This window comes from Chiloscyllium plagiosum, unplaced genomic scaffold (assembly GCF_037043375.1).
Source record: "Chiloscyllium plagiosum isolate Xiang-an unplaced genomic scaffold, Cpla_swu_hap1 HiC_scaffold_8, whole genome shotgun sequence".
Classification (NCBI taxonomy): domain Eukaryota; kingdom Metazoa; phylum Chordata; class Chondrichthyes; order Orectolobiformes; family Hemiscylliidae; genus Chiloscyllium; species Chiloscyllium plagiosum.
Window position 1 is genome coordinate 93,186,527 of NW_028270146.1, and position 14,938 is coordinate 93,201,464.

Genomic DNA, 14,938 nt, shown 5'->3' on the forward strand with positions numbered 1-14,938 from the left:
ATCTGGCAAGAAAACCCACAAGGCCTTGCAGAGAGAGACTCTCTGTGAAACTCCATGCTGTAAACACAGCCAAAAAAACTAAGATTCACCTCCATTGGCCAAACAAACCAAATAAGCTGTCAAGAGCCAGTTTGGAATGCCCTTTACAAGTGTGTGTTATTGACAGAGTTTTGAGAGTACTGAAAACAATTTAAAATATTTTTCCAGTCTACAGATACATTCTGTTGTATTAATGTGGTGGAGGCTCCTTCAAAGACATGTTAATTACCCTTTCCTTTAAAAGATATTGGTGAATCACACAATAATTATGACATCAGAGCATATAAACCCTTTCATACAGATTATGATATAATATGACTCAGCATTATACATGCTCAGTACAGCTATGCATAGCTACACAAGCAATCTTGGTTAGTTTTGATAAGCTTCCTGACTAAATCCTCTAGGTTTTTTTTTGATTGCATGAACGTGCTAGAACTTCCAAACAAAGCTGATCTAAGTCGAATAGCCAATTTTCATCGTTCAAAAATTATAATTCACATATAAAGCTGCAAGTTCTTCTGAAACGTTTCTTCAGAGTCTAAGTAGCAACATTAAGACAGACAAGAGTTAGAAGAATACAGCGCAGTACAGGCCCTTCGGCCCTCGATGGGCCGAAGATTGTTTCTTCACCATGCACGATCTGTTCAAGTCCTTGCAGCATCATCTCCATCTAAAGATCGACTGACCGCAAAGGTTGAGTTAGAGGTGATAAAGGAGAGAAAACATCAAAGATGAGCATTGAAAAATCTACAGGACACTCAGCCTCACAGAATAACATATATTCCCCTAAAATGATTCTTCAGAAGCCCTTTCGTAAGAGGATGTCTGCAATTCATTCTCACAATGACACATATAGCATTATCCAACTTATAGGTGAGGGAGTATATGGGGAGGTGACCTGCTGTTGTAAAAGAAGCACTGGTCAGTTTGTTGCTATTAAGACTGTAAAATATGATAGTTGCAGTGCTGCAGAAGTCAGAATGTTGAAACTCTTGCAAGATATGGATGCAGACAAGTTTCATATTGTAAATTTTCTTGAATGCTTCCACAGAAATGCAAAGTCTTACCTTGTATTTGAACTTTTGGAGCAAAACTTGCAAGACTTCCAAAAGGCTAACAACTTTGCCCCTCTCCCTGTCAAGCATGTTCGGACCATTGCCATGCAGTTGCTGAAGGCTTTGGAAAAGCTTAAGGATTTGTCTATTATCCACACAGACATCAAGCCAGACAATATCATGTTAGTAGAGCATATGCGATTTCCGTTCAGAGTCAAAGTGATTGATTTTGGCTCAGCCAGTTTACTGCCTGAGGTTCAGCATATTCAAGGTATATATTTAGCTTATCCATTTCTTAATAACTCTGATATTGAATATCTGGATTTATTCAACTTCTCTGTAGAAAGAAGAAAGATTTCAGACAACTTATTTTATTCCAATTTTACTCATTGCAGAAAATTTGACTCTTAATGAGGTATGGTATCTCTCTCATATCTTGGTGAAATAACCATTCTCAATATTTCAACTTGAAGAAAGTGCTTGTGGACTTTGACCAAGTCCAAACTGTCCTCAAAGCTATTGCGTTTTCAAGGGAAAAGACGAGTTACTGGATTAAAATGGGAAAGTTATGCGTTCTTCCCTACAGCTATCCAATGGAAGCTGGTGACAGTTGTATTGTCAATACTGTAACCTGGCTGAGCTAAGTAGCATTAACTGAACATCAAACCTGTGACTACCTCTGAAGTGCCTTAATCCAGGCAGTTCTCGGGGAAACCTTGACATCTTTTTACAAGGAACCCAATTATATGTGGTAACTAAAGGTGATGTATATTTATCAGAATTAGTTATAAAATTCTCCGTAGTTTCAGTGCCTGTAGTTTTATTTTTATCTATATATCTTAGCAATCTCATTGTTTTGCTGCCTGTCCTCTTTGTAACTTGATTAAGTGATTCTTCTCTTCAACTGGTTTACAAATTCCAATTTTCTCAGCATCTAACATTTCTGATCCCTTAGTACTGAATAGTTCAGTGACTGTAAGGTGTCTAAATAGTTTTTTACTCTACATCATTGGCTTAATCGTTCAAATGTTTCTGATTGGTCCAATGCTTCTATTTTTCTTTTGATTGGCTCAGTGATCCTGTTGTTTCTTATTGGGTCAATGATGCTGGTGCTTCTGATTGGCTCATTGACTCTATTGCTTCTTGTAATGCATGGGGTTGAATTTGAATGTTTTGACCAGAGGACAGGAAAGTTGATGGGCAGCTGTTGGATTGAAAAGAAAACCACCTTTCAACCATAATACAGTACAGACAGATTAAAGAAATGGAAGTAGAACTCCCAACCCTCAGTAGGAGTACCCTTTCCCTCTGGAGCTGGTAGGCAATCTAATTGGCCTGCAGCTCTAGCAATTACAGCAATAACAAGAAGTCATTAGTGGACTCTGCATGGAATGCAACCAATCCCAATAAGAAGGAGTCATATATTGCAGAGTTTGTAAATTGGAGGTATTAGCCAGTAAGTGTTTGGCTTAATGATGGCAGTTGCAAAGGGTAATGATTCTGGAGAGCAGGCTGGTAGGAAGAAGTTGGTGTTAACTTTGAGAAGATGCTTCTGATGCACAAATGGCGGTGTCTCTGAAGATAGCAACCTTGGTTCCATCCTGCAATTTTAGAAACCTTGCTGGTAGGAAGAAGTTGGTGTTATCTTTTGAGAGGATGCTTCTGATGCACAAATGGCAGCGTCTCTGAAGATAGTAACCTTGATTCCATCCTGCAATTTTAGAAACCTTTCTGAAAGTATGTCTGTCCCAAATAGCATAAGCAGTGTATTATTCAAGTCACAAAGACACAATATTTTTAAGATTTTTGACCTGTATTCATCAGGAAAATTCAAACTATTTATTTAAGGGAAAAAAGTAATATCTGCTGTTAAGACGAGAATTGGAAAGTGAATTCTGATTAGTAGAGGTGTTGCCAAAGAGTGTTCAGTAGTTAATGACTGGACTTTGCAGTCTGCTTTGAAAACAACAGAAAAACAAAATGTACACAAACATGTATACTGCACCTCGGCAAAAAGAGAATAGGCTGGTTTGAAATTTAAACCATGCTTTGCTATTAAATGTCAGCCATTATTAACTGGTACATTCTCTAGATCTGTCCTGGCACATGAATGGCACCTTCAGTATCATGATGGCTTGAGCATGACCACTATATCATGCTTATTCGGCTTCAATTGTACTTTACCTCCATATCGGTGACATGTCTTTAGAGACTAGATCTTATCTCAAAAGTACTATCCACTGATCTTCCTTGGAGGTATGAATATCTTTAGGAGGCTTGACTGCTGCAGAATGAAGATGTTATGGCAGCTTTCAGAATATCATTCACTTACAGGCACAATATTCTTTCAGTCTTTCCATATCACCTGAATATCTGAATGAGTGGAATACAATCTTAACAATGGGTCATATCCCCAAATTACCTACAGACATGCTGAATGTTTGAGTAAGAAAATTTGTTTTTCTATTTTTATTAAATGATGTATAAACCAGAGATGGTTTAGAGCGCAGTTAAGTAACTGCCTGAACATTCCTGTATGGGATCACACTCCACTCCAAGAATAATAATGGAATATCATACATGAAATTTCAGAGTACCACTTCAAAGGAAGAGATACTATGAAAAACTGAACTATTTCCTCTTACCTACATAGCCAGATTGCATTCACAATGTGAGGTAAAATAAAGCAGTCTGGGTGAAAGACCTGTTTCCATTTTCCCAAGCTGCAAATTTGTCAAAATTAACAACACCTCTGTGCATGTTCTAGTCTAGTGTTCTGCTAGTATACTAGTCTGGTATTTTGGTGCTAATGTGCCAGGATGGTGCTCCAGAACAAGTGTGCCAATTTAGTGTTTTAAGATTAGTTTGCCTGTTTGGTGTTCTAGTATTGGTGTGCTAGTCTGGTGTTCTTTGCTGGTATACTAGTATAGTATTCCAGTACTAATGTCTTAGTGTGTTTTTCTAGCGCTGCTTTCTTAAGTTCGAGAGCTGGTGTGCTCATCTCGTGTTCTAGTGCTGGTGTACTGGTCTAGTGTTCTACAGCTGGTGTGCCAGGCTAGTGTTCTACTGGGTGCGAGTGTTATGTTCTAAAACTGTTGTACTAGTCTGATCTAGTGCTAATGAAGTAGTCTGGCTTTTTTTAGAGCTGATGCACTATGCTGTTCTAGTGCTAGTATTGTAGTCTGGTGTTTCAATGTTGGTGTGCGAGTCTGGTGTTCTACAGCTGGTGTGCCATAGTGGAGTTCTATTACTAGTATAGTAGTCTGGAATTCTAGAACTTGTGTACCAATCTAGTGCCAGTGCAATCGCCTGGTGTTCTAAAGCTGGTCTGATGTTTCAGTGCCCATGTAGCAGTTTAGGGTTCCACATCTGGTACATTTGTCTGGTGTTCTGCTGCTAGCCTGCTAATCTAGTGTTCTAGTGCTAATGCATTAGTCTGGTGGTCTAGAACTGGTATACTAATAGTCTGGTATTCTAGCGCTGGTGAGCTAGTATGCTGTTGTAGTGCTGGTGTACTAGTCTGATGTTTTAGTGCTAGTGTAGTAGTCTGGTCGTCTTTGGCTGGTGTGCCAGGTTGGTGTTCCAATAGCGTGCTACTCTGTTATTCTAGAATAGGTTTCACCACACTTGTACACCAATGAATCTAGTATTAGTGCAGTAGCATAGTGTTCTAAAGCTGGTGTACAGTTCTGTTCTCATGCTGGCATGTTAGTCTGGTGTATTAGAAGCGAGAATGTGGTGCCTGAAAAGCACAACTGGTCAGGCACCATCCAAGGAGCAGGAGAATCAACATTTAGAGTATAAGCTCTTCATGAATGATTTATTAATCTGTTCTCTAGTGCTACTGCAGTAGTCTATACTGGTATACCAGCTCTAGACCACTAATCTGATGGTTTAATACTAGTATATTGTTCTGGTCCTCTAGAGCTGGTGTTCCAGTCTGATGTTGTACTACTGGCACACAAGTCTGGTATTTTGGAGCTGGTGTATCAGTCTGGTATTGGTGTCCTGGTCTTAATGTTCTTGTATAATTGGGACTAGGTGCTGTAAAGGATACTGCTAAAAGACATCTAAAAGTTTACCCTGCATTGCAGATAAAAGAAAGAATGGGAAATCTTTTTCTTTGATTGCTGGAAGGAAGTAGCCAGGCAAAGCCATAGTCAAACAAGAAACTAGAGAACTCCTTTCAACTAATTTGCAGAACAAAGAATCTGAAAACCAATTGCCAACTACCAGAATCAATGCTACTGGAAACATCCAACTTGATAGCTATAATTTTCCATCCCCATTTACCCCTAACTCCTGTTATCTTTTTACTCCCTTCTCATCTCAAATCTGTCTATAGATGTGATACATTTTTTATTATTCCTCACATTTTAGTGATTAATAAAATAATTCTTTGTCTAAATCAAGAAAGCCTAGTTAATGCGCTCCTTTTAAAATGTTAAATCATTGGAGCTGGGATTTTTTTAAAAATTAACCTTGTTGCGACCAACAGAGGCAGGAGGGTGCAGGTTGATTAAGAATGGGAGCCAGCTCTGCCCTTGTCCCTGGGATCATAACGGATTGGGGACCTTTTGCTGGGAACCGGTCTTAACAATCCATTTTGATCGCAATATTTTGCGGTTAGATCTGAGATGCCTTGATTAAACCATGGCTGCAATCTGTAGCTATCCCTACATGTAGGAACAGCTCTACAAAATCCATGGTGTGTGTCACTTGGGAAATGCATTGTACGCAGTGGATTGTGCGATTCTACAGATGTCACTGGCAGATCTCTTAAGGGATGAAAATGTGTTGCTGGAAAAGCGCAGCAGGTCAGGCAGCATCCAAGGAGCAGGAGAATCGATGTTTCGGGCATGAGCCCGAATTAGGAAGAAGGGCTCATGCCCAAAACACCGATTCTCCTGCTCCTTGGATGCTGCCTGACCTGCTGCGCTTTTCCAGCAACACATTTTCAGCTCTGATCTCCACCATCTGCAGTCCTCACTTTCTCCTAGAAGATCTCTTAAGGGAGCCAGAGGTGAAAATATTCAGGCTGTTGTGACCTTGCCCACATCATGACCTGAAAGTCTGTGCCTCCTGAGATCCTGTTGCAATGTTGGCGATCATAACCTCCTGCAGGTGGCAGCTCTGCTTGTTCTATCTGCCCTGTAGCATAGCAGGTAGAAATGTGTTACGACTGTTTGTTTGTTTTTTGCTGTTACAATTGGTCGTTACCCCTTAAAAGACCTGCATTGCAGTTCCCATGCTACTGGGAATGCTAACAGCTGCTAATTGCAGGGTGATAGCAAAACTTCCACCATAATAAGTCTTGGTAACACACTTGAAAGAGTCCTGTAGATAGAGGCTTTCCAGTTAAACAAAGAAGCGGTTGTCATGTCTTGGTGCTTAAAGGCTCTCCAGCCTATCTATCACTGCTCAGTCCCATCAATCCCTGCAGTCCTCTCACCTTGTTTAACCCAATGAGTTCCAGAAGCTTGAAGACTGTTGTCACTTGGTATTGTATCTATAAATATGCACTCCCTCGACCAGTAGCAGTAATATGCACTGCAGTAATTCATAAGACTTTTTAGACATTAGTTTCCAAACCCACTACTACTATTGTATAGATAGACAAGAGCAGCAGATACATGAAAACACCAAAATCTGCAAGTTCTCCTCTGAGCCACTTACCACCTGACTTGGAAATATATCACCATCTCTTCAATATCACTGGATCAAAATTCTGGAATTCCTTTGTTAACAGCATTATGGCTGTCTCTATACTGAATGAATTGCAGCAGTTCAAGAAGGCAGATCACCACTGCCTCATCAAGAGCAACTAGGAATGGGCAGTAAATATTGTTGTTAAATTAGTGGTAGACAGGATTCACTATCGGATGGCAGCCGAAAAAAAACAAAGTCCCTACAGGTTTGATCATGGGCTTATAGGGTGAGCTCTCCTTCAAAGACAATCAGTCATGCCTAATTTGAGGGTTTGTCATCAGGACATCAAGTAGGTCTGCTGAGAGCTACTTGCTACAGAATCCCTTCCCCTTCTCCCACAGCCCCCATCACACTTGAACTCGCTTTTTGCCTGTGATCCCTCAATGATCCAGCGCTTCTAGTGCATGCAGCAGCTGCCTCCTCTCCCGGTGTCCATGATAGCAATGGAGAGCTGGCAGGTCTGGGTGCTGGGACTTCTGATCCCAGAGTCCTTAATCTTGGGAAGGCCCAAACTGGCTACTTGGATACCTGATGGGCACAATTACAGTGGGCTATCAGATGGGGGAACTCACTGGACGAAGTGGGCACAACAAACAAATCCTTTTAGAGTTGTTGTGGGTCCCTGGGGCTTCCTCATTCAAAGGCAGTCAGTGCTTGATCTAAAGGTACAATGCCCTGTGAAATAACTCCACCCTGTCACCAAGTCACCCTTTATTTCCATGTGCATAGTACAGACTGTGACCCAGCTTACTTAGAACTGCTCTGAGAGTGAGTAGAACCCTTGAAATTTCTATTTATATCTATCAGCCACGAGTCTCTGATTGGAGCCCCAATCAGAGGACTCATATACTTGGCTGACCTTGTTCCAATTACTACATCCTTCCCCCTCTAAGTTCTGGGACATAGACCTGTTCTTTATCCTGTAGCTTTTCCTGGGACATTTTGCATCAGGTCCGGTTCCTCCAACTGTGCCTTGGATACTAGCAGTGTGGAGAAAGTGAGGATTGCAGATGTTGGAGATCAGACTTGAGAGTGTGGTGCTGGAAAAGCACAGCAGGTCGGGCAGCATCCCAGGAATAGGAGAATCGACATTTTGGGCAAGAGCCCTTCAACAGGAATGAGGTTGAGTGTACTAAACCATAGCCTGCCTCTTGCTCCTCAGGTAGCAGTGGCGTTGAGGTCTTTGACATCTGTCGTGTCCATCTTGTCCTGAGAGATTTCTTCAGCAGAGGGGGAGAACCTACTGGTTCTGACAGCCTTGTCAGATGTTCTGAAGGGCCAGGTATGTTTTGCCCCTGCCCTGTTTGCAAGGTTGCAGCTTTCATGTGATCCAAGTGCTTGTGCAGGACTGACTCTCCTACCTGACCTTGGAAGTCATGGGGCTTGACCTCTTATCGACCATGCCTCTTAACCATGGGAATGGTCCAGCATGGGTTCGACAGTAAACTTCAACCCCAAAGTAAATTGCCTCTCTCGCTTAGAGGAGTCTTGTGCCTGGCATTAGCATTCCTGATGCAGTTTCAATAAACCCCCACCCCCACCAATGATCAGGAAGATCAAAATTGAATTGAATTGTAACATTTATTGTCCCACGTACTCAAATGCCATGAACTATACAGACTCCTCCCCCCATTAGCAACTCTGCTGGAGCTGTCAGTATAGTTCCATGAGGGGTGATCCTATAATCAAACAGCAACCGGGTTAATTTGGAACTGAGTGAAGCTGTAGGCTGTTTCTTTAAACCTGCCTTTAACATTTGGACTGCTGTTTCCATCAGCCCATTGGATGGTATGAAGCTTTCCTTACATGCTGAATGCTATTCAACATTAGAAAATAGTCAGATGCGCTGCTGGTAAATGATGGTCCATTGTCTTTGACCAACACCTCTGGGAGTCCATGTTTTCAACAGATGCTCACAACTTTTCAATCATCATCCCCATGTTTGATGCATGAACTCTATGCCCATCCATGCACTTTGAGTGGGCATCCACAACGACTAAGAGCATTGAGCCCATGAAAGGACCAGCATTGTCAATGTTAACCCGAGTCCAGGGGTTGCCCAGCTATTCCCATGAATGTGGGGGACTGCTGGCAGTAATTTTTGTCCTTGGCACTCTACCAGTGTACCACCAACAGGGCTATGGCAGCTTCCAATCCTGACCACCAGACTTAACTTCTTGCTAACATCTTCATTTTGGAAACCCTCGGATGACCCTAGCGAAGTTCAGCCAGTATCTGGCAGCAACCTTTACTCGGGACTATCACTCTCGCTCCCCATAATAATATGCCATCCTCTGTGATGATCTGGTCTCACAGGGTCCAGAATGGTTTCAATTCTGGTTGAGATTGCCCTTTGCTTTTCCCCACCACCACCAGCTGTTTCAGTTTTGCCAAGACAGGATATTTTTGTGTCCCCAATCTGATATTGTCAGTGGTGACCGGAGGGGGTCCTGAAAGCTTAAAACCAGAACAGACTCTTCCAGTGGCTGCACCAGTGGGAGCTGGCTCAAGGCTTCCATTTGCCACCTAGCCTCCCAGATGGTGTTCCAACTTGTAATTGTACATTCTCAAAATAACAGCCTAATGCTGAAGCTATGGGCAGCATGGCCCTGTCCTCTTTAAGTTGTTCTAGCAAGGGTTTGTGCTCCACTATTGGTGTAATTTTATCACACCATTGATGACTGCCAAACCTCCCTTCTCTATCCGGGCATATTTTCGTTCGGCATCGGCCAAAGTTCAGGAGGCACATGCTATCAGGCTAGGCCACCAGTGAGCTAACACTATCCGAAACCGTATGGGGAAGCATTGCATGTCAGCATCACATCTCACTCAGGATTATAGTGTGCTGTCACCTGAGACAATAATAGCTGCTGCTTCACGCTCCTACCTCTTGGCTGCAAGACCATGCCTAAGGCTGACCATTTTTCAATAGCAAATGTAAGGGTGCCAGGATGGAGGCTAGTTTACGTATGAATATTCCATTATAGTTCATCAACCCAAGAAAAGATGTAAGCTCTGGCACAAACTTGGGTGTTGGGGCACCTGTGACCACCCTCACCTTATGTTCCAATGGGTGTAACCTGGTCTTGTCAACTCTGTAGTCCAAGTAGGTCACTTGGGGTGCCCGGAGCGCATATTTTTCCCTCCTAAGGCATACTCGCGCCTTGGAGAAACTATTTCCAAGTTCTCTAAAAGCTGTTTATTGACCTTCCTAGTTATTAATATGACATCCAGATAAATGGGGACCTGGGATCGACCTTAGAAAATGTTCTCCATTGTCCAAAGGAAAATAGCACAGGCTGGTGATATCCCAAAAGGTGGTCTCGTATATTGGTACAAACGCTTAATGGGTATTAATTGTAGCTTACTTTTGGGAATCCACATCTAATTCAATTGCAGCTTGTGAAGGACAGCCACCTCACACACCAGCTTTGCATATAAGTACTGTATGCGAGGGAATTGCATATTTATCCAGCTGCAAAAAAAACCATTTTGCCATTTGTTTGAAATCCCCAAAAGATTAACCAACCATCGTACCAACTGGTGATGTCCATTTCACAAACTACCTTGGTTTGGTGTTTCCTTTGTGTTCCAGCCTCCTGGTTTCTGCCTCTAATTTGGCCCAGAAGGAAAATGGCACAAGGCAAGCCTTGCAGAATTGTGAGCTTGCTTCTTGGTCAACATGTAAGCTGACATTTGGCCCTTTGATACTCCTTAGACATTCCTGAAAAACTTATAGGCTATTCATTAGACCTTCACTGAGGCAGCCATTTTCTAATAAAAAAAAATTGAGCCAATCAGATTTAATATTCCTCAACCAATTTTGCCATATCAAGCTTGGGACTGAGCCTTTTACTACAATTGGTGGTAACTGAATCAGCTGCTTCTCAAAAGAGACCGGAACTGAAGTCAGGCCCTTAATCTTTAAGGATTCCCCGGTATGGGTCCTTAGCTTGGCCAAGGTTTTACACAAACTTAAGAATTGGAGTCCAGAATAAATTTTGGTTCCACAATCACTGACACAGCTGCCTCCATTAGAACTGGGTGACCACTAAGCCAGGCATTTATTTTGATTAGTTCTGATTTGGATGTTGCTAAGCAATTTAATTGTTCCAAACCAACTGTAGATGGACTTTCCTGGGTGTGCACTCCCCTGCATACTAGTCCATGAGTTTTCTTACTCAGTTCAGGCCTAATGGGACTCTTGCTGTCTCTGATCCACAAACCAGCAACAACTACAATGGCCTGCCAGCCCGGATCCTCGTGAAAATTTTAACCATTTAGCCAAGGCTTGGCTTTGTTTTGGGGTTTTACATTGGGCTGACCTAGTGTCCCTCTGTTAAAAGATATGTCCTGAGTGAGGCTGTGCAATTGCCTTCACTCAAGTGGTGTTCCCCAAGTTCAGTTGGATTGGCTAGTGTGTCCACTTCTTTTGGAATATCCTGTAACTCATAAGCTCCACTTGCCACATTTTCTAATGATAAAGCCAGTTGTAGTGCCTGTTTGAAGTCCAGTTGGGCTTCAGCTAATAGGTGCTTTTGCATGGACACATTGTTTATCCAATCATCAGTCACCCTTTATTTACATCTGCATTGTACATGACAGTGACCCAGCTAGCTCTGAGCTGGCTGACAAAATGAGTAGAACCCTTGATATTCCTGATAATATCTGTCAGCCAAGACTCCCTGATTAGACCAGATTAGTAGCCCCAGTAAGGGAACTCATTCTATGAGGTCCACCTGGATGACTTCATTCTACTCATTACCCACCCTGTGATCTACCCCCTTCTGTTATTCAGCGATGGCTACGGATCCCTTAATGATACTTAGCCTCACCCTGATAAGAGACTAATTCGCCAGCATCTCTCAGCAGCCAAGACTACTGGTCCCTGTGTCCTTAATCCTAAAGAGTCTGTGCGCTGTATTAAAGGAGTTATGCAAGTTATGTGTGCCTGACCATTAAAGGAGTTATGCAAGACTTATACCAGCACTCTAAGCATGGGATCAGTCCCTGTCACTTCTGCTAAGTACCATGCTCTTCTGGGGGAAGCTCAGGAGGACTAAGATGATAAATCCTATTTATTTTTAAGCCTGTGCATAGATTTTCTGTTTGGTTCTGCCACAGGATGCACTTAAACCTCAATTGCCCTGCTATACTTACAGTACACCAAATTTAAGTATGATCCGTTCAGAATGGTTCAGTATATTATGGAATATTTGCCTCACCAATGGAAGTCTAGGCTGAGTGGGGTGGGGTGAAGGAATAAAAACAGTACATTTGGCCTCGCACAGAAACTCGATGGGAAGGACATCATGTTTGACAAACCCCATATGACCATGCTAAGTGCCCCTTGATCTTGCTTTTCATTATTTCCTCCTTCAGGATATTTCGTAATGTTTTTACCACATCAGATACCGCATATTTTTATGCCTTTTTTTAAATCTGACTTACAATTCTTTCTGCATTTTGTGACATTTTATGCTGCACACCAGTGTCCAACTACAACAGCAAACCTTTTCCAACATCCTGACACAAAGGATTCCCACAACGTGGAGAAGTGATATACAGTTCATCACTCTCTATTGTTCTCTGCTCTGCTCTGCTGAGAAGTACGATGTTAGTGTACTTAGACACTACAGTAATACAAATCATAACACTTGAGGTTTGAAATTAATATATGGTCTTCCTCTAGTTTTTGAAGTAAAATACATTCAATATTCAAGTATAAATTCAAATTCTATCATTATAAACATTTAATTTTCACTTTAAAGACCCATATATCCAGGCCAGATACTACAGATCTCCGGAGATTCTCTTGGGGTTGCCTTTCTGTGAAAAGCTGGATATGTGGTCCCTCGGTTGTGTTCTAGCTGAACTTCGACTTGGTAAACCTTTGTATCCTGGTAAGAATCAATATGATCAGATCAGAATAATTGTTGAAACCCAAGGTCAACCCCACGACCATCTGCTCAACCAAGCAAGTAAGACTCACCTTTTCTTCAAAAGAAACTCTTATCCTTCATCAGCTCACCAGTGGCAACTTAAGTCATTGTCTGAGTACCAGTCAAAGATGTTTGCACAACCTTTGGAGCCAAGGAGACATAACTTAAAGTCCCTCGATGAGCTTGAAATATTCAGCATCATCGAAACATTGTCCCCAAATGGTGATGATATTGCCGAGTTCCATGATCGCAACAGTATGTTAGCTCTTGTGAAGAGAATGTTGAACTTTGATCCCAAAAATCGCATTTCTCCAAGACTTGCATTACAGCATCCATTCATCACCATGGAGGAACTGGAGAAAAACCATAAAGATACAAAGTATTATGAGCTGTCTGTTCAAAGCCTCGATGCTGCTCTGAATTATGTTAAAACTGAAAATAACAAAAATAATTTTCACCTGCTTCAGAACTGTAATAATTCAAGTACTGTGCACCGTGAGAGTACAGAGGACCAATGCAATCATAGTTACTCCTTTGGAAAAGCAGTCGTTGATAAAAGGGACAATGTCACTTTTGGAAAGTCAAGAAAAAATATGATGCCACCTGGGGGAAAGAGCCATCTAGTTCATGAACCCTTCAGTGCTTGTGCAGGGGATGCCCGACGCCCCCTTTATCCATATCAAGAAACTTGTCACCAAATCTATTGGTCTGTACACAGGCATGTTGCAGAATCAACACCAGGAAATCCTACCAATCCACTTCTGTCAGATCATTCTTTTAGCAGTGTGATTCAACTTGATCTGAAGCCTGATAAGGATAGAAACAGTAATAAGCACTCGATTGTCTTTCCATTAATGAAAGGTCAAGAGAATGGGGACAACAAACCCGAAAAGTACCCAAGATCTTCTATAACGGAGGTAAGACATATAGGAATCTATAAACAGTTGAAAAATGATTATTGGAATTTACTAATCAAATAAATATTACTCATACTTATTAATTTCTGCACGGTTGAAAAATGTCAGTTATTAGTGAAGGGAGGTTCAGAGTATATTTTACATATAGTAAATACAATAAGTTAATAATCATTTAATCATGCTATGTAATGCAGTTTTCTTGAAGAGTAGAGTGTCACTCTAACAACAGAATGCTTTTTGCTCGCCTTCCTCAGGGACAGAATTGAAAGAACGACAAATTTCAAAGGGAATAACAATTTGTACTGGAAGGGAAAAGGGTTATAATTGATTTGCAAGTGGATTCTGGTCGAAATATTGTCATGGAGAATGCACCAGGTGACATTTGTCCCTGAATACGCAGCATGCTTAATTAGTCCCTGTTTGTAAAACTCAGAACACTAGATCCAACAGTAGATTGATTCTGCTGTTAATTTTTTAAGGTCTAAGAATTGCACAACAACTGATACAATACTATCAGTGGGGCTCACAATAGGACTTACTTACACCTGTCAGAAGCTCATGATTTGGAGATGCCGGTGTTGGACTGGGGTGTAACAAAGTTAAAATCACACAACACCAGGCTATAGTCCAACAGGTTTAATTGGAAGCACACTAGATTTCAGAGCACCGCTCCTTCATCAGTTACATGACACTGTAAATTTTTGCTATAAATTCTGTGCCTTACAATTGTGTCTTCCACAACCACCCGATGATGGTGTTGTGCGATTTTTAACTTTGCTAGAAGCTACCAATGTTGTGGCAATATTTAACCAATCAGAATCAACTTACTGGTTTGAATTTAAACAAATGTTTAGGAATGTCTGTTTCCATGGCAACACCTTGAGCAACGAGGAATCCACTTGCCAACTAATTAACAGCCATTCTTCGTGCAGAAGAAATTATCATACAGTTGGTTAGCTCAGTTGGCTGGTTTGTAATACACAGTAGTGTCTCTAACATGTGTTCAATTCCTGCACTGGCTGGGGTTATCATGAAAGTCCCTCCTCTCAATCTCACCCTTGTTAGAAACAAACTCAATAAAATTTTAGACGAGACCAATAAATCTGGAAACAAGACAATTTATTACGGACTTGCAAGTACGGGCTGCAACTGCACAAAGCAATTGAGCGAATTAGACTGGGGTTAGTTTACAATTATACCTTTTGAGCTGAGTGAGGTCACCTCTCCAGACTCCTAATTACCCAATCTCTCTTACTAGGCTATACAACTGCCC

General features: G+C 41.6%; 1 pseudogene; it reads left to right on the forward strand.

The window, feature by feature from the left end:
- The first annotated feature begins 863 nt into the window (after window positions 1-863).
- On the forward strand, window positions 864-13,728 carry LOC122553822 (homeodomain-interacting protein kinase 4 pseudogene; annotated as a pseudogene).
- The last annotated feature ends 1,210 nt before the right edge of the window (window positions 13,729-14,938 follow it).